This window comes from Rhinolophus ferrumequinum, chromosome 19, assembly GCF_004115265.2.
Source record: "Rhinolophus ferrumequinum isolate MPI-CBG mRhiFer1 chromosome 19, mRhiFer1_v1.p, whole genome shotgun sequence".
NCBI classification, from domain to species: Eukaryota; Metazoa; Chordata; class Mammalia; order Chiroptera; family Rhinolophidae; genus Rhinolophus; species Rhinolophus ferrumequinum.
The window spans coordinates 13950427-13978251 of NC_046302.1; the positions used below are offsets into that span (position 1 = coordinate 13950427).

A 27825-nucleotide genomic window follows, 5' to 3' on the forward strand; every position below is an offset into this window, starting at 1 on the left:
AATTCAGTGGCATTAAGTACTTTTGCATTGTTATGCAACCATCACCAACTATCACCAGCTCCATAAGTTTTTCATCTCCCTAAACTTCCCCCATTCCTCTCTCCCACTAGCCCCTGGCAACCACCATTCTATTTTCTGTCTGTATGAATTTGACCACTCTATGTCCCTCATATAAATTTAATCATACACTGTTTGTCCTTTACAATCTGGCTTATTTCACTTAGCATGTCTCCAAGGTTGATCCATGTTATTGCATGTGTCAGACTTTCATTATTTTTTCATTTACTTTTGTTTTGTAATTTTTTATTTCAATGTAATTTCAGCCTTATAAAAAAAGTGGTAAAGTGGTACGAATAATACAAAGAACTCCCACATACTCTTTACCACTTAGATTCCCCAGATTTGGTTCATTATTTTACACACACACACACACACACACACACACACACACACACTCGTTTCCCACATATATGTCTTTTTCCCCCCTGAAGCATTTGAGAACAAATTGCAGACATGTTGCCTCTTGAGCTCTAAATACTACAGCATGTATTTCCTAAGAATAGGACATCCTTTAACATAATACATTTATCAAAATTAGGAAACAAACACTGATATAATGCTATTATTCAATACGTGGAACAGATTCATATTTTGCTAGTTGTGAGATAATCTACCTCATAAAAAAGCAAAAACTTCTAGACTAAGATCAAACCTAGGATCACACATTGTATTTACTTAGCATATCGCTTTAGTCTCCTTTAATCTGTGACAGTCTGTCTTTGTCATTCATGACCTTGGCATTTTTGAAGAGTAAAGGACTGTTATTTTATGGAATGACCCTCACTTTGGTATTGTCTCATGTTTCCTCATAGTTGGATGGAGGCTGTGCATTTTTTGACAGCTATATCACAAAAGTTACGTTATGCCCTTCTCAGTGCATATTAGGAAGAAGATAATTTCAATGTTGACTTTTTCCTTTACTGGTAATGTTAACTTTATTTATTAAAATGGTGTCTAACCCATTATGATTCTAGCTTGAATCAAATACTACTATCATATTTATCAACTGGTGATTTCTAACACTATCATTTCTTTTATATTTATTTGTTGTCATTCTACTATTCAGAAGAGCTTCTTCTTCCCCATTTGTTTGTTTGCTTATTTATTTATATCTCTGCAGATTTATGGAGTCCTTTTCTTTAGTAGGTTATAACCAATTACTATTATTATTTATTTTGGTGCTCGGATTGTCTCATATTTGGTCAGTGAAAGCTCCTCAAACTGATCCCCTTATCTTTTTGACTTGACTCCATTATTCTTTGGGGACTTCCTTATTTTCTGGTATGACAAAATGTTCCAGGCTTATATTGATTTTCCCTGCACCAGCCCTGGAACCAATCATTTCTCCAAAAAGCCCTAGTTATTTTCAGTAGACAATGGTATTTAGAAACTAAGATATGGGTCCTGCATGTGCTTATTACTACTGGAGTGTCATTATTTTTAGGTCCTTTCAGTAGACAAAGGTAGAATGAACAGACACACACACACACACAAAACTACATTGAAAACCAAGAATTCATATTGATACATTTCAGTCCAACACCACAGGCTTTATTTCAATCTTCCCACTTTTCACAGTTGTAGTTCTCTTTTCTGACAGTGAGAAGAAACCTGTTTCCCATTACTCTCAAGATAATTATTACTTGTTCAATCTTAGAATATACCAGACATGGCTGTGCAAAAACCAAGTTTACTATTATAATTCAATATTCATTTAATTTTTTTCTTTAGTCTGAGGGTATAAGGTCAAAATATTATGGTCAAAATTTACTTGAGTTAGTTTCTTCTACCCTCTCTAATGTGACTGTTATTCTTTTGAAATACATTTAGATTTATTTTTTTAATTTATATTCCATTTTATAGTTTCCCTACATTCTTTTGATTTTATGATTCTTTTTTAGTATTTAAAATATTAGTGTGTTTCCAAAATCAATACTAATTGGAAGGTTTACCTAGAGAAGTGTCAGCCTGCAGATTACTCTCACCATGTGAGTAACCAAGATCATTGGTTTCTAGTGTTTCCTTCCTGTGTTTCTTTTTTGCAAAAAACATAAGCAGCTATATGTATATTTCTTTATTATACAATACGTAGTATACTATAAATCTACAATTCTCAAACTTTTAAGTCTCAGGGCCTCTTCAGACTATTAAATATTATTGAAGAGCTTTTGGTTATGTGGGCTATATCTATTATATGTTCTGCATTAGAAATTGAGAAATTGTAAAAATATTTATTTGCTCAATTAAAATTAATAATAACAAGCTCCTGAAATGTAAACATAACATATTTTTATTAAAAAATAACTTCATTTTCTCAAACAAAAAAAAAAAAAAAAGAGAGAGAGAGAAAGAAAGAAGGATGACATTATTTTACATTTTAAAAAAATCTCTTTTGGGCAGCCGGATGGCTCAGTTTGTTAGCGTGTGAGCTCTGAACAACAGTGTTGCCAGTTCAATTCTTGTAGGGGATGGTGGGCTGTGCCCCCTGCAACTAAAGATTGAAAAAAACAAAAATCTCTTTAATGTCTAGTTTAATAGAATACAGCTGCATTCTCTATCTGCTTTGTCAAGTATATTATTTTGCAGTATATTATTTTGGTAGAAGTATATAAAGAAAAGGTGACCTCTAACAAATATGTAGTTGGAAAAGGGAAGAGTATTTTAACAGTTTTTTCAGGGCTGGCCCAGTGGCTCAGACAGTTGGATCTCTGTGCTCCTAATGCCGCAGGCTGCCTGTTGGATTCTCACATGGGCCAGTACCAGATGGCTCAGTTGGTTGGAGCGCGCGCTGTCAACCACAATGTTGCTGGTTCGACTCCTCAACTCGCGCAAGGGATGGTGGGCTGTGCCCCCTGCAACTAACAATGGCAACTGGATCTGGAGCTGAGCTGCACCCTCCACAACTAAGATTGAAAGGACAACAACTTGACTTGGAAAACTCCCGGAAGTGCACACTGTTCCCCAATAAAGTCCTGTTCCCCTTCCTCAATAAAATCTTTTAAAAACAAACAAAACAAAAAACCCAGTCTTTTCAAATAATTGTTATTTGATACTACCCTAAAACACAATAGCATTAGTTTCTTAAATATCAGTTGCAGTGTGGAATCTGAAACCATATCAATGAACTTTTATAAATTTTGTTACATTAAAATCCATTGATCTGTTTTATACTTTGTATCTTTTAACCATGCATGATTTGTTAATATCATGCTTTGATCATTTAGAAAATAAGGGCTCATTGAAGTTGGTAGATATTTCAAATGTTGACACATTTCATTGTACAGTATCAAAAATTACTTGATTTGAAATCATATCTGACCCCATCAAAGAAACTTTAAGTATCAAGAAGCTGAAAAACCCATGGTAGTGGATGGAACTTTTCCAAAGTTCTAATTTTGACTTGAAAGTTTGAATTTTACTGTTAGCAACATATATTATCAGTTGTTTTGCTTGAATCGATAGGCTCAATTCACCCATATTTAAGAAAAAAACTGTCATATACCTATATCTGAGTAACAATAGTTTGTCTATCAGTTGTTCTTTCAAGTAAAAGTGTTGTCCCATGAGAAAGTGGTTAGTTCAGCTTGTAACTCAAATAATAGCAGAAATACTTTTTCTTTATCTAACCATCATATCTGCGTGTATCAGGAGTGCTTCCTGGGGCGATTGGATGGCTCAGTTGGTTAGAGCATGAGCTCTGAATGACAGAGTTGCTGGTTCAATTCCCACATGGGCCAGTGAACTGTGCCCTTCACAACTAGATTGAAGACAATGAGCTGCCACTGAGCTTCCAGAGGGATGGCCAGATGGCTCAGTTGGTTAGAGCATGAGCTCTCAACAACAACATTGCCAATTCCATTCCCACATGGAATGGCAGGCTGTGTCCCCTGCAACTAAGATTGAAAACGGAGACTGGACTTGGAGCTGAGCTGCACCCTCCACAACTAGATTGAAGGACAACAACTTGGAGCTGATGGGCCCTGGAGAGACACACTGTTCCCCAATATTCCCCCCCAAAATTTTAAAAATGAAGTGCTTCATGTATACTTCCCATTTAGTCATACAGAATATTAAAAAGATGTACTCAGGGTCAAGTTTTGATAAAATTACTAATTTTTACTGCTTTATGAAGGAAATTCTTAAGTGAAAATTTTTTTTTGTTTCCCATGTGACAGTGAAGAGTATTTGCCTCACCCTTAATTTGCAACAGCCCTATAGCTTTTACCCCCATTGCTTTTGCACCATTAGTGCAATGAAAAAAGGCAAATAATGGTTTTGTGTTATTAGGAAAATAATTTTGACATCATGGACCACCTGAAAGGGTTTCAGGTACCCCCCCAGGTGTGTGTGTACCATATTTTGAGAACTGCTGCCATAGATACTTTTTTGTTCTTTTCTTTTTTCATTTAAGATATATTCTGAGAATCACTCCATATCAGTTTATAGAGATCATTATTTTTAAAAATAATTTTATAGTACTCTATTGTATAAATGTACCATACTTCAATTACTTGTTATATTTGGATATTTAGATTGCAATTACAAACAATGTTGCAATGAACAATCTTGTGCATATGTATTTTCATATTTATTGAAGGTGTATCCCAGGGACAACTTCCTAGAAGTGAAATTGCTGTGTCAATAATAAACATGTGTGGTTTTGTTAGATATTGCCAAATTCCACTTCACAATGGTTGTACCAATTTACATTTCCACCAGCAATGAATGGGAGTTCCTGTTTCCCCACAGCCTTAGCAACAAAGCGTAATACAGAAGACAGACATGTAAATCAATCATATATTAGACCCACAGGTTATCTACAAAACTGACACCAGCCTTTTCTGAGAACTTTGTTCTCCAATATCAGTCTATAGATTGATTGAATCAGTGAACCCCAGCCAAAGCTGGGCCAGATTCTCTACCCTGGTAACTCTGAAATTAGAACTGAGGTCCCAGTCTGTCTCTTAGGAAATGATGTAAAGTTGGAGCCAGTTCAATCATATTTGGTCGTATACTAGTTTGCAGAGGCAGAGATGAGAGTAACCTCAATTACTGATGGCTTCTCTATTTCCTCTTTTAGACCCTACAAGGCTTGGCTGAATTTCCAGCCTTTGGATTTTAGTACAGAATTGTAACATGTTATTATTTGCTGATACTATTATTATTAATAATTAGCTACTTATAATAAAAAGAATAGTAACTAAGAAAAATAGTTACAATACAATGAGATTAGGCTATAAGCTTGAGTTGCTCTAACAAACATTCAAATCAACATGAAAGAATTTTCTCTTTTAGTCACAGTCTGAACGTAAGCACTCTAGGGCTGATATGGTAGGTATGAGGTGTCGGGGACGCAGACTCTTCTATTTTGTTCCTCCCCCGTGGCTGCTCTCTTGTAATCTAAGGTGGCTGCTTTAGGTCTTGCTACCTATCAAGTCTCGGCCACTGGGAAGAAATGTCCAAGGAGAGACATGCCTATTTCTTTTAATAGCTCAAGACTATATCGTCTATATGATTTTTTTCTCACATCCTACTAACTAGAATCAAGGCACGTGGTCAAACCCAGGTGCAAAGGAGTCTGAGAAATATAGCCTTGGTTGAATGACCATGTGTTGATCTAAAATTCAGGTAATTCTATTGTTGAAGGAAGAGGGGAGGGTGCATACAGAGGGGCAACTGACAGTCTCAGCTACAGTCCACCCCAGATCACCCAAATATCCATGTTCACTCTTCCTCCGACACATAAAACACATTTTTCCCCTGTTCAGATGAAACAACACAAAGTTCCATTTGGCCTTTCCATTCAGTTCAAAATCTAGGACCTCTGAGTGATATGCATTCCCCTCGTCAGGACTACTTACGATTTTTTCATGCAAGCATCTTCTGAAACACAAGTTCTCTATCCTTCCCACCTCCACCAACCAAACAGATAGTGGTGAATTAAGAACAAGATCATAAAAATCCTCTTTCAGAAAAAGAAAAGGAGGGAAACAGCAATCATTGGATTGCTACAGTGATGTAATAATGCCCACTGAGATGAAAGTCTCCCTGCCCCGGCAATAAAGTGTATTTCTCTGTTAGACCCTGACTCTGCCAAGGAATCTCCTTGTTCATCATCCTCTGTGGCCTTTGGCTTTGCTCCTGGAAGATTCTTCCATCAATTATCCTCCACAGCCACACCTGAAGTGTTATTGAAGAGTATGCTTTCAGTTGTGGGAACCCTGAGGATTTCTTTAGGGGTTGAAGAATTGCAGGTTCTTGAAGGTCTATCTTGTGAATTCTTTTTTTTTCTTTCTTTCTTTTCTTTTTTTTTTTTTTAAAGATTTTATTGGGGAAGGGGAACAGGACTTTATTGGGGAACAGTGTGTACTTCCAGGACTTTTTTCCAAGTCAAGTGGTTGTCCTTTCAATCTTAGTTGTGGAGAGTGCCGTTTAGCTTCAAGTTGTTGTCCTTTCAGTCTTAGTTGTGGAGGGTGCAGCTCAGATCCAGGTCCAGTTGCCGTTGCTAGTTGCAGGGGGCGCAGCCCACCATCCCTTGCGGGAGTCGAGGAATCGAACTGGCAACCTTGTGGTTGAGAGCCCACTGGCCCATGTGGCAATCGAACCGGCAGCCTTCGGAGTTAGGAGCATGGAGCTCTAACTGCCTGAGCCACTGGGCTGGCCCCCTTCATTTTTTTAAATTAAAATTTATTGGGATGACAATGGTTAGTAAAATTACATAGGTTTCAGGTGTACAATTCTGTAATCCATCATTTATATGTTGCATTGTATGTTCACCACTCAGAATCAGTTCTTCCATCACCACATATTTGATCTGCTTTACCCTTACCTTGTCTTGTAGATTCTTAATACATTTCTGGTGTGTGTCCTTCCATTCAGTTCCTTGGTGAAGTAATCATACCTCTTGCCTGAAAAATGTTCTTAAACCTGAAGAGTCTCCTCTTTTACTCAGTGACTGGTACATGGCACAAACTCACATGTGAAATATTAAGATGGATACCCTTAGGGCATGTGAAAAAATAGGCTTCAGTTGGAAAGCAACCAAACTTTAATCTGGCTGGCTCCCATTGTCTGGTAAAGGACACATGAGAAAGGCTTTACAAAATCTCCCTGGTGAAAATGTATTCCATCCCACTTTGCTTTCAACTTAGCTAACGTTTGCCTGGATTCATCTCTCTCATAAAACGTAAAGGCATAAAGAATAGTCAACACACATAAACATTCTGATTTTTCTCAAACACTTCTACTAGAACTGTGGGCCTGATTGGCTTGAGCAGTAATTTTTAAGATATTGCAGGAGATAATTTGCCTGAAATTAATATAGTTACAGCAGCTTTCTTTTCGTCAGTGATAGCATAGTATAAAGGTCGGACAATTACATTTACGAACTTTCCACTGTGTAAAGTTCATGAACATAATTGTCCGACCTACGTATATCTTTCTTTATTCCTTTATTTTTCTTTAAATTGGTCTTCTTGTAGACAACATAGAGTTGGGTCTTGTTATTTTATCCACCCTAATAGTCTCTGTCTTTCAATTGGTGTATTTAGACCATTCACATTTAAAGTGGTTATTGATATGTTGGATTAATAGCTACTGTATTTATAACTGCTTTTTATGAACTAGCTGGTTCTTTATTTCTTTTTTTTTGTCATTTTTTTTTTTTTTTTGGTCCTTCTTTTTCTGCCTTTTCTGGTTTTAATTGAGACTTTTATACGATTCAATTTCCTTTCGTAGTACAGTGGTACCTCGGTTTTCAACCTAATCCATTCCAGAATACCTTTCGAGTTCTGAAACGTTCGAAAATAGCCGACAGGTAGGCCTCAGGATCTTGCACTCAGTGGAAGCCATGTGACATGTGCGACTTCCGAGGCGTGTTCAGAAACTGAAGCATTTACTTCCGAGTTTATGGCGTTCGTAAACTGAAATGTTCATCAACAGAGACATTTGAAAACCGAGGTACTACTGTGTATTAATTATACTTTCAATTTTTTTTAGTCATTGCCCTAGAGTTTACAATATACATGTACAACTAATCTAAGAGCACTTTCAAATAACAGTATACAGTAGTACCTTGGTTTTTGAATGTCTCCGTTGACAAACATTTCGGTTTACAAAAACTGTAAACCCAGAAGCAAATTTTTCGGTTTTCGAACACGCCTTGGAAGTCGAACATGTCATGTGGCCTTCCTTTGAGTGCAAGATCCTGAGGCTTAGATGTCAGTTGTTTTCGAACATTTCAGAACTTGAATGGTTTTCCGGAGTAGATTACGTTCAAAAACCGAGGTACCACTGTACCACTTTACAGGTAGTGCAGGTGCCATATAACAATTGCCCCCGCCCATCCCTTATAACACTGCTGTCATACACTTCACTTATCCATAAGCTATAATCATCCACTATATTGTTGTTGTTATTTTGAAATAATTGTTATCTGTTAGATCAGTTAAGAATAAGAAAAATAAAAGATTTTATTTTACCTTCATTTCTCAATGCTTTAAATTCTCTTTATGTAGATCACAATTTCTGACCTATATTATTTTCCTTCTCTCTGATGAACTTCTGATGAACTTTTAATATTTCTTCAAGACAGGTCTACTAAAGAAAAATTTCCTCACTTTTTCTTGTCTGAGAAAGTTTTTATTTCTCCTTCACTGTTGAAGGATAATTTTGCTGGATATAGAATTCTAGGTTCCTGGTGTTTTCTTCAAATGCCTTAAATAGTTTACACCATTCTCTTCTTGCTTGCATGGTTTTTGAAGAAAAGGGCAACGCAATTTGTATTTTTGTTACTCTATATATAAAGTGGATTTTCCCCCCATCTCTGGCTTCTTTCAAGATTTTCTCCTCATCTCTGATTCTTTGCAGTTTGAATATGATTTGCACACACACACACACACACAAATATATATACACACATATATGTGTGTGTGTGTGTGTGTGTGTGTGTGTGTGTGTGTGTGTGTATCTCCTCTGTGGCATTCTCTGAACTTCCTAGATCTGTGGTTTGGTATCTCATTAATTTTGGAAAATTCTCAGCCATTATTATTTCAAATATTTCTTCTGTTTCTTTCTTTTTTTCCTCCTTTTCCCCCTTTAATCACTCATGTTACACCTTTTGTAATTGTCCCACAGTATTTGGATATTCTGTTCCGTCTTTTTCCTTTCATTCTTTTCTTCTCTTTGTTTTTCAGTTTGGAAAGTTTCTATTTACATATCTTCAAGCTCAATGATTCTGTTTTTGTCATGTCTAGTCTACTGATGAACCCATCAAAGGCATTCTTTATTTCTGCCACAGTGGTATTGATTTCTAGCATTTCTTTTTGATTCATTTTTAGCGTTTCCATCTCTCTATCTGTGTTCTTGCATGTTGTCCTACTTGTTCTTGCATGTTGTCCACTTTCTACATTAGGTCTTTTAGCATGCTTTTCATAGTTATTTTAAGTTCCTTGTCTGATAACTCCAAAATCTCTGCCAAATCTAGTAACACCATTTAAAAAAGTAAAAGTAAAAAGAAACAGTTGAAATTAATTTTAATAATATATTTTACTCAACCTAATATATCCAAAATATTATCATTCAACATTTAATCAATATAAAAATTTTAGATATTTAAAATTTTTTGCTTTAGGTCTTTGAATCCCAGTGTGTATTTTTAAATTATAGTATATCTCAATTAAGACTAGTCACATTTCAAGTGCTCTGTGGCCACATGTGGCTAGCGGTTACCATGTTGGAGAGCTCAGGTATAAGAAATCCTTATCTCTGATTCTTGAAAACTGAAAGCAAAAACATTGTGATGCAAACTTTTTAAAAATTGTGGTAAAAAACATAAAACAAAAATATGTATCATCTTAATCATTTTAAGGGTACAGGTCAGCAGTGTTAAGTATATTATGCAAGCAATTTTCAGATCTTTTTTCATCTTGCAAAACTGGAATTCTATATCCATTAAATAACAACTCCATATTTCCTTCTCCTTATAGCCCTGTTAACCATCATTCTACTCCCTATTTCTATGAATATGACTATTTTTAGATTCCTCATATAAGTGGAATATTACAGTATTTGTCTCAGAAGTGGGATTGCTGGATCATATGGTAATTCTATTTTTATTAATTTTTTTGAGGAACCACTATAATGTTTCTCATAACAGCTGCAGTCCCACTAACAGTGCACAAAAGTTCCAATTTCTCCACATCCTAGCCAATACTTTTATTTTTGTTTTGTTTTAATAGTAGCCATCCTACTATCCATAGGTAGGACATATGAGGTAATATCTCATTGTGATTTTGATTTGCATTTTTCTAATTATTAGTGATGTTGAGCATCTTTTCATATACCTGTTGGCCATTTGTATGCCATCTTTAAGAAATGTCTATACAAGTCATTTTTCCATTTTCTAATCAAGTTATTTCTTTGTTGTTGAGTTGGAGACTAATTTTTATAAACACCAAATACAATCAGATACACACATATCCTGTTGGGAATTACAAGTTATACATCGATTACTAGTTTTATGTATTATATTTAGCAACACATAAAATCAACATAAAAAAGACCACTTCATAAGAAAGGATACAAAAGCCAACAAACAAAAAACAAAATACAAAGCACTCTCTGACCTAATACAAACATAGCCTTCTACATTTGATATATGATTTGCAGTTCTGGTTGCTAAAGGTCAATGAAGAGATAACTGAGATCAATAAGGTCCAGAGAACTGTGGAATGGGGAACCAATTAAAGCAGAAGTTATAGTTTGGTCACCAGTTTTATTGATAATTCCTTTAAGTCTGTAAGATATCTGGAATGCATTTTGTTTTATAATCTAACTTTGTTTTTCCCAAATGGTTATTCAGTTCTCAACATTATTGACTGAATAATTCATTCGCTCACTCATCCTAATTTGAAAAGTTGCTTTTATCTATATGCTTAAATCTTACATGAATTTGAGGCTGTTTCTGGTTTTCCTAGTCTACTCCATTTTTTTATTTATTCTTTTTTTCATTATTAGTTTCATGTGTACAAAACAACAGTGATTAGACATTTATATACCTCACAAAGTGATAACCCCAATAAGTCTATTACCCATCTGACACTGTAGAGTTACTACAGTATTATTGATTATATTCCCTATGTTGTGCTGTTTTATTTATTCTTGTACCGGTATCACAGTATTTCAACTACTCTAGTTTATAATATCTAGGGAAAGAGTCTCTTAATTGATCCCCACTACTTATTCTTCCTTCTCCTTTTTAATAATAATCCCTTCACCCTAAATTTTAGCTGAACTTTTATATATGGCTGATGGCTGGGAATTATAGATCACAACCTGCCCTGCAGACTGGTGTTGTCATGAAGCCCATGGTGAATGAAGATGAAGTGTGCAAGTTCCAAGTCATCCCCTTAAAGACAAATCTACTTGGCCTGGATCACCCTGTGGGCTAGAATGAGGTTGTGGATCTTAGCCAGCATCTACTATGTGGAAAGGACTCCAACCTAGATAATAGCAGCACAAGATAAAGAAATCTGGATTCCTGAATAACTTTGTGGAATACAGCTTCACTATAACACTGGACCGTTCACCTCTAGACAGTTTGGGGAGATTTTTTTCTGCATGACAAAGATTCTTTATTATTAAATGATTATCAGTGCACCAAGTAATAACATGCAACAAGGTCTTGAATTCTATCATCTAGTACTTTTGATTAAGAGATACTAAAATCAGCCCCAACAATTATACTACTTTTCATTGTTCTAATCCTTAGCCAGAAAGGACCATTTTAAGGTTGGCTGCTGTTTTACATAGGTTACAAATAACTATTTACTACTTTTTCATAGATAAAGCCCGGGACCTTTAAGAAAACTTTAGGGGAAAAAACCCCCCAAAACATTTAATCTCTTTCTTTTTTAAAAAAAAAAAATATTTTTTTACTTCATCTAAGAGAAAGATATAGATACCGTAGATAGATAGATAGAGATATAGATATATTTCTCTATATAACTTTATATCTATATCATCTATCTATATCTACATCCTCTCTCTCTCTCTCTTTATATATATATATGTGTGTGTGTGTGTGTGTGTGTGTGTGTGTATATATATATATATATATATATATATATATATATATATATACAGAAGTTGCCAAAACAAGTATACACATTTAAAAAAAGGAAAAAACTATATGAAAATTACACTGATGGTAACCACTTTGAGCACCTCTTGTAATTGCAGAAGTCAAACGTGAATTGTATTCGTCTTTTGTTATTGGTGTATATTGAGTATTATAATTTTAACACAGTTTTTTCTTTTCTTAAAATGTGTATACATGTTTCTGGCACCTTGAGTTAAAAGGTATAGGAAAACAGATAGCATTGACCCTTAAATTTCTAAGAAATAGGAGGTAAAAAGATGAAATTGTTGGATAAGTTCTAAGTTTGTACAAAGAAGCTAGATTTGCTATTCTCCCAAAAGTAAAAGGACCTACTATGCAATATTCAGAAATAACTTAATGCCTTTCACAAGACTATAACTCAAGCTTTGCAAAAAGCTTTGTCTTCCATGGAGGCATCTAAAACGCCAATTTATGGTAGAGGCACTGCCTTCTTCTTTTCCCATCCATTTATGCGGTAGTTTTCATGGATTTGTGGCTGGGTGTTACAGACAAAGGCAAGAGGTTATCCAGGACTTCATTCCTGTTCTGCTAGAAGTAGGTCTTGAGGATGGTCCTCTTCTTTTGGATATCCGTCTTTCCTTCAGTGCTTCAACTGCTGTGGGATCCCAGAGCAGTTGCCGGCTTGGATACCTTCTCCACAGCCTGCTTCTCGGCCTGCAGCAGCTGCTGGATACCCTGTGATTGACTGACCATGGCAGTGATCACAGTTTGCAGAGATTTAAACTTCTATCTTATTGAGCTCTGTATTTTGCATCTCTTTGCCTATAACCCAATTAACAAAGCTGTTAACTTTTTTCCGATTCAAAATGTAATATCTGTCAATTGTAGAAAATTCAGAAAACGGTGAGCAGAAAGAAGAAATATGCCATATTTTTTCATAATTACACCATCAAGAGATGAACATTTGGGGGATATATATTTCTGTTTTCTGTGGTGATTTCTAAAGTAATTAGACCGATAAATAGATAGATAGATTTATAGTCACATAGTTATATAGAAATGGATGTATCTATATGTAACAAAAATAGGATTACGTTCTACCTGTTAAGTTGTGATATACTTTTTTTACCTGTGTGTGATTTTTTTCCATGTTGTAGAATATTCCTCTGGATGTATTATAATTTATTTAACAAACCAACCATTGTTGGACATCTAGATTGCTACAAATTTTAAACCATCATAAATAATGTTGAAATAAATACCTTTGTTTGTAAAAATATGTTTTGTGTTCACGCATGATGACTTACTTTGGATAAATTCAAACAAGTGAGATTTCTGGATTAAAAAACATGCAAAATTCTGTTTTTATACATGCATTGTCAAATTGCCCTTTAGAAAGGATATAGAAGTGTAGTATAGAAGAGTATCACTTTGTCCTTAGCCTTATGACATTAGGTATTGTGGGTTTTTTGTTTTTTTTGATAGATTTTTCAAAGTTTTTTTTCCCTCTCCATATATGGTGTCTTCCTTCCAAGTTTCTTCTTTTTTTAAAAAAAAATTTTTTTATTGGGGAATATTGGGGAACAATGTATTTCTTCAGGGCCTATCAGCTCCAAGTTGTTGTCCTTCAATCTGGTTGTGGAGGGCGCAGCTCCGTTCCAAGTCCAGTCACTGTTTTCAATCTTTAGTTTCAGAAGGCGCAGACCACCATCCCTTGCAGGAATTGAACCAGCAACCTTGTTGTTGAGAGCTTGTGCTCTAACCAACTGAGCCACCTGGCCGCCCCTGTGGGTTTTTATTTAACAAAAACTCTTGCCAATTCCTCATTTTCTTTGTTTTCAAAGATGTTTTAAGGGAAGTTGGGGTGTTTTAAAGGGAAGACTTTAATAGAGTATGTTGGTAAAATGAAACTGGGCTCTAAATGGTTGGAGGTCCTGAGGCCTAAAGAGGACATGGAGATGGGCCATCTCTTTAATTTCATTGGTAGATCCAAGAGGCCACTATTAGAAGCAGTGTCACAAAGAAATACCAGATAAGACACAGGGTAAACAGGATCACCAATCTAATTGGCGTTAGACTTAGAGAGGAAGCCTGGTTACAAAACCAGGAAACGGAGGGGAGGTAGTGAATGAGAAAGTTTGAAGCATGTGGATTATGCTACAGTGGCATGGAACAGGCTAAAACAGGCTAGAGTAATTCCTGAATTAGTAATGTGGTTGAGAGCATGGATTCTAGACTCAGACGGTTTAGGCACACAATTAAGTGTTAGTGATTACTGTTATGATTAGTACAGCTGACTACAGCATTATATATTCATGTCTACTGAGGCTATGAGAGTACAGAAACATTTAAAAGAGACTAATTGTTATTTAACAGTTTATATAATTATGACTAGCTCAGAGCAGCCTGGAACAAAAATAGGAGGCATAACCCTTGGAAAGGAGTACACAAAATTATCACTTTATATAAATGATACATATCATTGTGCATCTAGAAAGCCTAAGATAATTAATAAGTGCTCACTAATGTGCGAACTTGGGCAAGTTAATCTCGCTGAACTTCATTTTTTTCATCTATAAATTAGGACAATAATGATAATTAACTTATAGAGTTACTGAGAGGATTCAATGGGAAAATACATGTAAATACACAGCATAGTGCCTGCCATTTGGCAAGTGCCAATACTACCATAATTTTATTATTTATTAGTGCTATTTTTATTGTGGCAGCTATAGGACAAATTTTTTAAAATCGTTAACTTTCCTGTTATCTATGAACAGCTGTTGTCATCTATAAACAGCTAAGATATGATGGAGGAAAAAAGTTTCATTTATAGTAGGAAAAATAACCTCATAAAATTCTTAAAAATAATCTTGGTAAAATTTTTAAAAATCATTTGGTAAAAAGATCTAGACTTTATAAGGAAAACTCCAAAATGTACTCAGAGAAAAATAATAACTTGAATAAGCAAATGAAACTACCATCTTCCTGAAGGGAAAGTCTCAGTATTATAAAAGATGCTGGATTTAACAAAATTCCAGTCAAATCTCAATTCAATTTGGGAGGAAGAAGTTTACCTAATGATTCTAAACTAATCCCTTGTAAGAATAAGTAACAAACAAGATAACCTTTGGTCAGTAATTAGCAAACTTTATTGCATAAAAGCCAAGTCAAGAAAAATAAAAATGTTCACTTGTCACATTTTTCCCTTTCAGCATGAAAATAGTTTTATTGTTTCCATGAAAAAAAAATTATCTTATTTTTTTCTGCTCCATTAAAGAATACCATGAGAAAATTAACATTCCTTTTTAGTTACAACACTATTAATACCTGTGTGTGCTGAAGAATAAGGAATCTTTTATCCCCTCCATTTCTGAATTCGCCAAGGAATATTCAATACATTATCTTTTTCATACTTGAAAAAAACCTGTGAGGTGGCTTTTATTTATTATCAGCCCTACTTCATAGACAGGAGAAACTGAGACATAGGCAAGGAACATCGACGAGGTCAAAAAGTAAGTCAGTGGCAAAGGCTAGAAGTAGCAGATGCCACTCAATATAACATTCCCTGAGAAACTAGTGAGCCAGACCTTGTGTCTGATGACAAGATACAAAGGCAATAGGACAAGGCCACGCCTCTCTCTTACCTGGGTCTTTCCAGACTTGGTGCCCCTGCCTCTGCCTCAAGGGCAGGGTGAGCCCTGTGCGGTAATCTGAGCACCTAGCTCCTTCTGTGAAGGCGAGTCTCTTCCACCAGGCCCTGGCCTTTCCCAGCTGAGGCAAATTATTGTTCTCCTAGAGACTTCTTTCCCATCTTATAACAGATAAAATGTTTTTGAAAGATTTCTGGTTGTGTTCATTATGTTTAAGCTGGTTTGTTTCCTAAACCCTTCCACCCTGGGGCAAGGGCAGAAGTCCCCTCCGGAAGAAAAAGGATATAATGAAGGGGAATGTTCTTTCGCACAGAAAGAGGAAGAGCAAAGCCTGCCCTTCTTCCTAAAGTCTTTGTGGAGGAAGATGAGCTGGAGGTTAGGGCGTGGATGGTTAGACGAGTTCTGATTTTCTTTTTTTGGGCTGAGCGGAGGTCACTCACTGTGGTTGGGGCAGAGGAGAATGGAATATGGTTTCCCAAGCTGCTCTTGGTTCCCACAAAGTATCACTAGACCCAGAAACTCCTACAGGCGGGTCTCATGATTGGGGAAAACACGGGGGTGGTTGACTTGAGAACCAGGGGGTTTGTCGTGTCCCAATGGGTGAGAGGACCTAACAGCAGAGGCTTGGGGAGACCCACTGGGCAAGGGGCTAGGTGAGGGTGTGTGACATAAGCTTAGAGAGGATAACTGTAGGAGAGTGAGTCCATGGCACTGACACAGCCATAAATTACTCCAGAAACAAACTTCACCAAGCAGACATGGGCATTGCCTCTGAGGCCAGAGGAGGCCTGAACATTGCACCATCCAAGTCTGTTTTATCTCACAGGCATCAAGAGGATATATAAGTTTCCCCCATTCTTCCAGATCAAGGAAGAGGACCAGATGAAATTTAAGGGAGGATTTTATCTAAAGACATTTATTCAACCTGTTAAAGGTTTTAATCAGCTCTAATGGGAAGTTGAACTATGAATGGACCAAATGTTTACACTGAAACAAACCTATGTAAATGGGAAGAAATAGAAATACTGTAAAGGAACTAAATGGGACTTTCCTGCGGACACCTGAGAAATGAAGAAGGACGGGTGAGGCAGAGGGAGGTGTGCTTGCATATGAGCAATCGTAGGGAAAATGAACCCCAAATTCTTTCGCACATCCGAGTTTAATTTTACAAACTTGCTGCATCCTGTTTCCTCTGTGTTGTAGAAAACTGAAAGGCTGCATTTAAAATTAAGTGAGTCATTGGGAGCTGGGGGCACACACAGCCCTTTGGATTTCAGGATCCTTGTCATTGTCTTTAGAGAAATTAATTGAAAAAAAAAAAGCAGTTACCACAGGTTCCTTCTTTTCTTCCTTCCTTCCTTCCTTCCTTCCTTCCTTCCTTCCTTCCTTCCTTCCTTCCTTCCTTCTTTCCTTCCTTCCTTCCGGCATGGGCTGATTAGTCACTAACCCATAGAGATGTCTTATTTAAGGGGAAAGAATAGGTGATTTTAGGTGAGATGGCCCTTCCTTCCTTCCTTCCTTTTTTAAGGAGGGCACAGCTCATAGTGGCCCATGTGGGGATGGAACCGGCAACCTTGGTATTAATCAGCACCATGTTCCAACCAGCTGAGCTAACCAGCCGTCCTATAGGTTTCTTTTGTATATGTGTAATTTAATACAAATCGGGAGAAAAGAGTATTAAAAGGGAAGGAAAAAGCTATTCCAATACGATTGTCCATAGCTTTTCTAAATAATCTATAAAAATATGTGTTATCCTCTATCAATACTTAACCAAATTAAATGAACTCTTTTGAGATTGTGATCTTTTGTATTCTAGGTAAGAATCCTGTGTGTGTGTGTGTGTGTGTGTGTGTGTGTGTGTGTGTGTGTGTTTAAGTAATAATCTAGAATTTATCTTTTCAATGTGATTTGAAAAGTTAATCTTGTGATGTAGGGGAACAAGATAGCATTATCTCCATTTTATAAGTGAGGAATATGATTATTCATATTGTAATATGATTGTTCATGGTTGTAGAGCTATCAAGTAGATGAGAAAAATAATGAGCAAACCCAGGCCTTCTGAGTGCTAGCCCAGTGTTTATTTTACAGCACTGGTGGTTTTTTGAGGGAGTTATTTCTGGAATCTTCTTCCCTCCAAAATATAAGGCAGACTAGACTCACTACTCTGATTCAAGTGGGAGTGAAGTGGGATCCAGAGTGCTGGCCACTCCCTCCGCTCCCTGAAGCACCCCAGGGCTCCACCAAAAACAATCTGAAAACCACTGCCCTATGCACACTACTCCCAAACCACTTCAACCTCCCCCATTTCCAGCGATAATTACTTGGTGTTGAAAACAGAAAGCCTGACATCAACTTGTGGGACAAGTAATTTTGGGCACAGAGTAAATCACAAAAATGACAGTATGGTAGGAGGAAATACGCCAGCTAAATTTAAAGACATGGATGCGGTTTAATTTATCCTCTTAAAATATATTATCATTACTGTCTGGACAAGTGCTCTGGGGCCAATTGATTGTTGAAATATTATGACTTTCCATGTGCAAACATTTAGCTGTCCAGTCAGAACTAAGAGGCTAATGGGATGATTCTCCTGGGGAAAACATCCCTTACCCATTAAAGCTGTGTGTGCCACATCTAAATGAGAGAGCTGGAGTGGTCAAGCGGGAATTCTACAAAAGGTGACAGCAGCAAGACTGTGAACAGACTACTCTGAGCTGGTTCCCATTCCCTATGGCCACATGTGCCTCCTTACAACTGTCCAGAGGATGATCCCAATGAGGACAGGGCCTTTTGTCAGAAACCCTGTCCCAATCCCAACATTTTTAAAGCTGCCTCACAAGACAGGTCTGTCTAAGGCTCTGCACACATTCTGGTGACTCCTCTCCTGGACAAAGCAGTTTACAAAGAATCTCTTTGTAGGAGGACTGTCCCACTTTGTGTGTGCCCCGTCTGAAAACATAATTTTAAAACATTTTATTACAGGAATGCATTCCCTAACTTAAAAAAAAAAAAAAAAAAAAAAAAGAATTAGAGAGAATGGATAATAATGAAAAGCAGTCCCTACTCCAAGAGGGAAAATCCTTTTTAACTATTTTAGTCATTTCTGTTTTTATTCTTATGGTGATTGCCTCATGTTTTTAAATAATATGCTAACATTGCTATTTCTTGATGTAGTATTTTCTGAGATTATCTGTGGACTTCCTACTATGAAAGATGAAAATTTAGCTTACCTCTACCTTTTCCCAGCCTCTTTTCCCAGTACAGTTATGTTCTCATTTTGAGTTCCTCTCTTGATTACATTTATAATTTTAAATTAGCACCTTCATTTCTTATTATGTCAGTTATTGACATTATCTCTTTTCTCTCCATTTTCTTTCACCTCTCCTCTTGATTTTCACTACAGGCACACTTTATTTTATTGTGTTTCACTTTACCATACTTTGCAGATAATGTGTTTTTTACAGGGCCCTCCACCAGTAAAAAGATTATGAGTCACTGAAGGCTCAGACGATGGTTAGCATTTTTTAGCAATAAAATTTTTTCATTTAATTAAGTTATATACAGTTTATTTAGACATACTGGTATTATTGCACACTTAATAGACTACAGTATAGTGTAAACATAACTTTTACATGCACTGGGAAACCCAAAATTTTGTGTGACTCACTTTATTTTGATATTTGCTTCATTGCTGTAATTTGGAATTAAAACCACTATATATTCAAGATATGTCTGCACTTAGTCTGTCACCTGTACTTTCATATTGTCAATGGCCATGACCTTTACATTCTGCTCTGAAACTATAAGTAAATCTTTAGGTTAATTCTAGAGTTGAAAATCAGTTAACTGTGTTTATCACAGTATGACAATGGCAGTTGCTGTTGGTTGCCTACCTAGCATCCATTCCCAACCACACCTACAGAACCTAACTGGACCCTGATGTTTTCAGGTGTCTGCCGTCCTCCACATGGCCATAAAATTCCTGGGGGAGGCCATCTCCATCTTCAGCCAAAGAGAGTGGATCCAGCATGGGCTAGTCAGTGTCCCTCAACTTGGGTATGCATCAGAATAATCTGAAAAGCTTGTCAAAGCACAGATTGTTGGGTAACATTCACAGATATTCTGACTCAGGAGGTCTGGGATGAGGCACAAGTGTCTGCATTTCCAACAAGCTTCTAGATTCTGCCAGTTTGCGGATCATACTTTGAGAACCACTGGTCTAAGTGAAGCATATCCCTTGCAGCAATTAGGATATTGCTCTGGCTACTTTAACAGTGATTAAAATAAATGGACGGAGGTTTATATTTCTGTCTCATAAAATTTATAATTAGTATCAGTATAAAAGGGTAGGGTGCCTCAGCTTCATGAGAATGTATTGCATCCCAGGTTCCTTCTACCTGTTGCTCTGTCATCCCCTTAGGAATTGCCCTCATCTTCATATTTGAAGTTGACTCACTACCACTAAACCTTAATGTTAGCAGAAGGAGGCAGTAAAGGGCATGCAATTTCTTTAAAAGGAATAATCCAGAAATTTCCCACATCATCTCCAGATTGGCCATAACTTAGTCATATGGCTACACTTAGGTGCAAGGGAGGCTGGGAAAGGTGGTGTGGGGACGGAGCCGGGAGTGCAGTTTCCAGGCTCTCTGCCTCACGTGGAAAGGTGCTGGCTCAGGTAGTAGATGACCATAAACTGTGATTGGATGGCCGTCAGCTGTGGCTAGTTGGCCGTCAGCTGTAACCAGTGAGCCATTGGCCACTAATATAACTGCCACGGCTTTGCTAGCAGAAAATGGAGGCTAGCAAGAAGATGGTGGCTGGGCCGATAGGCGCGGATTGCAGTTAGGACAGCGGGTTGCGGACAGTGTGGCTCTTGCTTCCTGTTTCTCCAACCCAGCCGCCAGCAAGAATATAGTGACTCCCCTATCTATGGCTCAGTGGGTGTTCCTTTTTGGCCTCACCATATCCTGTGTTCTTATGTGGGGAGCCGGAGCTGAGACCCCGCATGACACCCTGCATGACAGGTGGCTTCTAGCGTGGTAATTATATATCCAGATAAAATTCAGGGGAGTTCTATTACAGAAAGGAAGAAAGATGAGAATGGATATTGAGGGGCAATTAGCAATCTCTCCTGCAGTGGTTCCATTCCCCTTTTTAGCAATTGTTTAGAGGTGTATATGACACAATTTTAGCCAATGAGACAGGAGAGAATGTCTGCTGAGGGCTTCTGGGAAGGTTTTCCTCTTTCCAAGAGAGACATATTATCTTCTTCAGAGTTCTGTCATGTTGAATGTGAACCCTGAAAGAGCAATGGGCATCTTGCTACCGTGAGGGGAGCCAGTCTTTGGACAAAGCATACAAAGTAAAGATGGCAGAGAGAAAGGTGGAAAGAACCTATATGCTTGATGAAGACCAAGAACCACTGAATGAACCAGTCAATCTCAAAGCTTCCCTTCTTATAGAGTCCTTGTTATAACAGACAATAAATGTCTTAATTCTTTAAGCCATATTGAATCCGTTTTCCTGTTGTTTGCAGGATACTCGCCTCGTTTGAAAACACTATTTCCTGGATGGCACTGTCTTTTCCTTGGTTTATTCCTTTGTATTGTTGAGGTATTCCTTGGTTTATGCCTTTGTATTGCCAAGTAACTTCCTAAGAAAAGATGTATGGGAAGTGAATTTTCTGAGTCCTTGCATATTGGGGACTGCAGGCAGACTGGCTTCCTTATCAGGTATGACCTCTCCATGCATCCTTCAGGCTGGAATTGCCTCCGCTGTGTTTCTCTAGTTACCACTTCATTCTCTGTCTTCCAGAAATTTATTGAAAGAATTAGATCACAGATGACCCCTTCCTCATCTCTTGATTGCTCCTTGAATATACCTTTTTATTTCTTTACAATCATTTTAATGAAATCTCAGGAAAAAGATCATATACATATGTTATTCTTCCATCTTGAACCAGAAGTTTTATCCCCTTTTAGTAAGACTAATAAATAATTCAGATTGTAAAACTGCATCATTAGGTTGGATAATTCACATTTCAGTACTCGCTGAAATAACACCATCTGACTGCTTGTTAAAAAATTTTTTTGTTGTTGCACACCCAAGACATAATTACATGTATAAACTATGTATTTGCCTTGGAATTTTCACCCTCCACATCTTCCATGTGTGGTACTCCCTTTCCTGAATGTTCTTCAAAATGCAATTAGGGAACTAGAGTTTCTATGACTGAACAAAACTAGAGTATATAATAGAAATTGTTTTCCATTAATTATGAAAAATTCGTTTTTTAAATCATTACTGTCAAAAGTGTGACTGAACATCCAGGTAATTAGAAATTTACAGTTCTAAAGTGGTTTTTTTTATTTTAAATATTGAAAAGAAAGAAAAGAACTCTTAATTTCCATAAACATATGAAATAAACATAAGAAAAAGCCCATGTCAACAAGTACAATGGAAAGAACATGTAAACAACAGCATCAACATGACTAATTATTAATGGGAACCACTTAAATGTGCTCATACATGGTCTGACAATTAAGTTTGCAAACTTGCCACCATGCACTTACATTGGCAGCACTGTACAAACAGCTCGGTAAGTAAGTTCATAACCGTGGCATATCAGTGTCTCACAGCTGTGCTCGTGTCAATGTGTGGCAGTGTCTTGCTGACTGACGTTCATTATTGCTGTGTGTTTTTGTGTGCCGTCGAGTGAATGCTTGAGCTTGAATTAGAGCAATGAACAAATATTAAATTTCTTGTTAAACTTGGCCAGAGTTGAAGTGAAATCAGGGACATGTTAGTCCAAATTTATGGGGATAATGTCATCAAGAAAAACGGCAGTGTACAAATGGATTAAACGTTTTTCTGAGGGGGAGAATGTGTCACTGATGAAGAGAGGTCAGGGCAGCCAGTAATGAACAGAACTGACAAAAACATTGCAAAAATTAATCGAATTGTGCATCAAAATCATCAGTTGACTGTGAGAAGCATAGCAGACCAAGTAAACATCAATCGAGAAACCATTAGGAAAATCTTAACTGAGAATCTTAGCATGAGAAAAGTGTGTGTAAAAATGGTCCCGAAGGAGCTCACCGATGAACAAAAGCAAAGGAGAGTCAAAGTTTGCCAAGACCTTTTGGAGAGGCAACATAATGTTTTGAACTCTGTTATCACTGGTGATGAAACATGGGTGTACCAATATGACCCTGAAGCAAAGCATCAAAGTGCATGGTGGAAGTCAGCCAATTCTCCACTACCAAAAGAGTTCCATCAGGCCAAATCAAGAGTCAAACGATGTCGCTAACCTTTTTTGATATCACAGGGATTATTCATTATGAATTTGTACCAACTGGACAAACAGTTAACCAAGTTTACTATTTGGAAGTGCTGAAAAGGCTGCATGAAAAAGACAAAAATGACCTGAACTTTTCACCAACAATGCATGCCTCTTGCCTCACGACAATGCACCAGTTCACACGGCACTGACTGTGAGGGAGTTTTTAGCCAGTAAATCAAATAACTGTATTGGAACACCCTCCCTACTCACTGGATCTGTCCTCCAATGTCTTCTTTACTTACCCAAAGATAAAGGAAATATTCAAAGGAAGACATTTTGATGACATTCAGGACATTGAGGGTAATACAAGGACAGCTCTGATGGCCATTCCAGAAAAAGAGTTCCAAAATTGCTTTGAAGGGTGGACTAGGTGCTGGCATTAGTGCATAGCTTCCCAACGGGCGTACTTCGAAGGTGACTGTAGTGATATTCAGAAATGAAGTAGCACTTTTTCTAGGATGAGTTCACGAACTTAATTGTCACACCTTGGACGTAAGGGACCACAAATTAGTCTTTCTTGAAAGTCTACTATGTGACTCATAACTTTCATATATTTAATAATTAATGCCCTCAACAATCTTATGAAGATCATATTTCTATCATATTGCTAAAGAAATAGACTAAAGTAATTGCCTTGCGTAAAGTCACACAGAAAAGAATTGGCTGGGTTGGGGGTTAATTTCCACTTCTGCGGAACCCCAAAGCCCATGCCCTTTGCACTGCATCATCCATTGCCATCTGTATTCATTTCCTAGGGCTGCTGTAACAAAGTACCACATCTGGGTGGCTTAAGACAACAGAAATGCATTGTCTAATAGTTCTAGAGGCTAGAAGTCTGAAGTATAAGGTCTTGGCAGGGCCATGCTCTCTCAAAGGCTCCAGTAGAGAATTTGTTCCACGCCTTTCACTTAGCTTGTGATGTCATTAGGCCATCCTTCGGGCTCCTTGGCTTGCAGCTGCATCACTCCAATCTCTGCTTTTGCAGTCACATGGCATTCTCCCTGTGGGTATTTTCTTCACATGGTCTTCTTATAAGGATATCAGTCATAATGGGTTAAGGGCCTCTCGGCTATAGTTATATTAACTAGTTATATTTTTAATGACCTGATTTCCCAGTAAGGTCATATTCTGAGGTCCTAGGAGTTAAAACTTCAACATATCTTTTTGGGGTGACACAATTCAACCCATACAACATCTTAATTGGGTTTTCTTCTCTACAAGCGTTCTATTTCAACCACTTCATGATGAATAAAGGTATTGTTAGCTAAAAATTCTCAAAATTAGCTTATACAAATACCTACTCAATATCCTAAAAAGATGGTAAAATTCTTTTTGAAGGAAACCTGATTTTTGAATCTTGAATCTGTATTAGAATCATATTATTGAAATATTTCACTTCAATGAATGATTTTTATTTGAGTTAATTTTTTTAACCATTAAAATACACCCAGGAGTTATTGTTATCACATTAGAGGTAATAGACCTACATTCATTCCTCAAAAACAGTCTTACTGACAGTAGTTTGCAGTAGTTTCCAGCAGACTCTGCCCAGCCAACTCTCCTCTTACTTTAATAAATCTTCTATATTTCTAAAAACAAACAAACAAACAAAAAACAGTCTTACCAAAAGTTATTTCAGGATATTAAATAATACATTGTGATAAAAGCTAGGTTTTTTAGAATGCGAAGATTACCTTCAGAGCACTGCCCTTTTTGTAAACCATGAAGCATGACAATGACTAAAATAAGTGCAGAGCCCATCTCAATGTCAAGTCTAATTATTGTTACTTAAATATCTACAGTATTATTATTTTTTTGCTTATAGTTATTCCAGAAACATCTTGCTGCTGATTAATACTAGTTTAACTACTGTGTACTAATGTCTTATTTCTTTTAATAGACAGTAGATTATATCAAAAATATAAACAGGATTATTTCGCAAATGCAAATAAAGGTTTTTGTGGTTTTTTTTTTTTTTTTTAGATTTTATTGGGGAAGGAGAACAGGACTTTATTGGGGAACAGTGTGTAGTTCCAAGCCTTTTTTCCAAGTCAAGTTGTTGTCCTTTCAATCTTAGTTATGGAGGGCGCAGCTCAGTTCCAGGTCCAGTTGCCGTTCCTAGTTGCAGGGAGCACAGCCCACCATCCCTTGCAGGACTCGAGGAATCGAACTGGCAACCTTGTGGTTGAGACCCTGTGCTCCAGCCAACTGAGCCATCTGGGAGCTCAGTCACAGCTCAGCTCAAGGTGCTGTGTTCAATCTTAGTTGCAGGGGGCGCTGCCCACCATCCCTTGCGGGACTGGAGGAATTGAACTGGCAGCCTTGTGGTTGAGAGCCCACTGGCCCATGTGGGAATCGAACCGGCAGCCTTCGGAGTTAGGAGCACGAAGCTCCAACCGCCTGAACCACCGGGCTGGCCCCTAAAGGTTGTTTTGTGTGACTAAGGTACAAATGCTATATTCTTTATAAAAATGAATGCCTACAGAATTTGAATTTCCCTTGCTGGAACAATGGTTTACCTAGCCTATATAGCACAGGACCCCTTTCAGGTGTCTAAAGTCAAGAGAGACAAAGTTGTATTTGCAGAAAAGTACACATTTACCTGTGGCTTGTATAAACCATTTTTCTCATAGGTGCAGTTCTGTTACTTCTGTGGCTTTATTTCCCTTAATTTACTATTGATCACCAACCTCCATCTTCCACAGAGACAGTTTTAGTGTGAGGCAATATTATTTTCTGGTTATACATATTAGTCTTCTAAGATTCAGGACACATGGAAGTTTATTCATTTTACAAAAGTATCTCAACTCCTCCCCAGGTCCTCCAGCTTTTCAATGTGCTTATGCGTAGACTTAGGAGTGTGTGTGACTGCGAGGGAACACTTCTATTGAAAACCTATACAAAGAGCTGGAAGCTCCTATTCTGCTTTTCTGCAAGTCCCATTTCCTCCCCAACAATTTCTGAGTTATCTTCAGTTGGGTGAGGGTTGTTTATCTTTCCCCACTTCCATCCTGCTTGTCACTTCTCATCTCTCTCCCATTATGTCTCTAGGCTTCTTTGTCATTTACTTTTGGCTGTTTCATAACCATTTTTTCCCTCTCCCTAATCTCATCCCCTTTTACGCTATACACAGAGTTTTTTCTCATATTTCCCAAAGGATGTAAGGCAAGGCTACCATGTGTAACAGACTTTACCAAGAGTTTAAGCTAACACAAGGGAACCATTTTGCAGAAAAGGGAAACTTAAGACTGGATTACCTATTTTCACTGTTAGTGCCATCCATTAACCATACCCCTTCTTGTTGGGATCCTCTTGGGCCATCTGTTCTCTACCCTCAGCCTACCACCATGTTGTTGGGGCTCACTTCCTCACCTTCACCACCTTCGGGTAAAGGAGGCAGGAATCCCCTAACAACAACAACAACAAACATTTCTGCTTCAAATGAAGACTCTCCCCCTTTTACATTACTGAAAGACACATTAATAACAGCATTACATTATTAAACAACACCTAACATCCCATCCCAGTCTGAAACATATCCATTCAGATTACTCATCTGCTAGCCTTCCCTGAGAACAATGGACAGAAAGGACTCAGAAATTATCTCTCCTAGAATAAAATAAAGGTTTCTTTGAAGCTTCTATGCAGAATGCAGTTACTGCTTTAGTTTCATACGAGCACTTTAAAATTCTTCCTGCTACGAAAATCTTTTAACACTATCTATTCAGGATCTATTATGGGTTATATATTACCATACGAGTGATATGAGAGATCTCAAAGAAATTTCTCAAAGATCCCAAAGACTTTACCTGGCTTCCAGGGTTTTCATCATGTGGGGGACCATTCCTTGAATGTGATTCTAGTTCTGGTTCTCTTACATGTTAGCTATGTGTCCTTGGGCAAGTCACTTGAACTCTCAGGACTTCAGTTATCTTTACCTTTAGAATGGGGAGAATAATACTAGTCTTGACCTGCTTTCAAGATTTTACAAGAAGAACACCTGTAAGAAAGTAAGTACTTATAAAGTTGTATGCAAATGCACGTTATTTAATTACTAGAATTTAGTCCATTCTAAGAGATTCTTGTGATGAGCAGACATATTGATTGTGGAAAGTACTTTTTACGGATTCGAGGGTCTTTGTGGATTCTAGCTAGTTGGAAGCTGGAAGGAAACAAGGGACACATTGAATGCAGAGTCATTTATAATACCCAAAATTATTATTCCGGGCTCCTGAGAAGATCAAGGTATAATAAACTCAAAGAGGAAGGCCAAGGAGTGAGCTCTACAGGTGAGTGCACGGTCAAAACATTGAAGCTCCAGGCTCCTGGCTAGTAGTCAGGTTTCCTGGATTCAAAAACACTTCCACTGACAGTGGCAGCAAGAGCTTGATGGAGATACTAAACCTTTCTGCGTCTTCCGTTCCTCTTTTGTAGAATGAAGATATAACAGCTCCCATTTCATAGTGTTTCTATGAGAATTAAGTAAGCGAATCCATGTAAGCTTCTTAGAGGTTGCATGGGAAGTGGCATCGTACAACAAATATCAACCACTATTACACTGTCACATCTGGGTAGACTTATGATAGCTCACCCAGGTTGGAGGAGACATTTCTACTTAAGTTCCGAATGCTTAATGAAACCTTTTGAGT

General features: G+C 37.4%; 1 pseudogene; it reads right to left on the reverse strand.

Annotated features, from left to right (window-relative positions):
• Positions 1-12650: 12650 nt before the first annotated feature.
• LOC117038696 (V-type proton ATPase subunit G 1-like) lies at positions 12651-12934 on the reverse strand (annotated as a pseudogene).
• Between the last annotated feature and the right edge of the window lie 14891 nt (positions 12935-27825).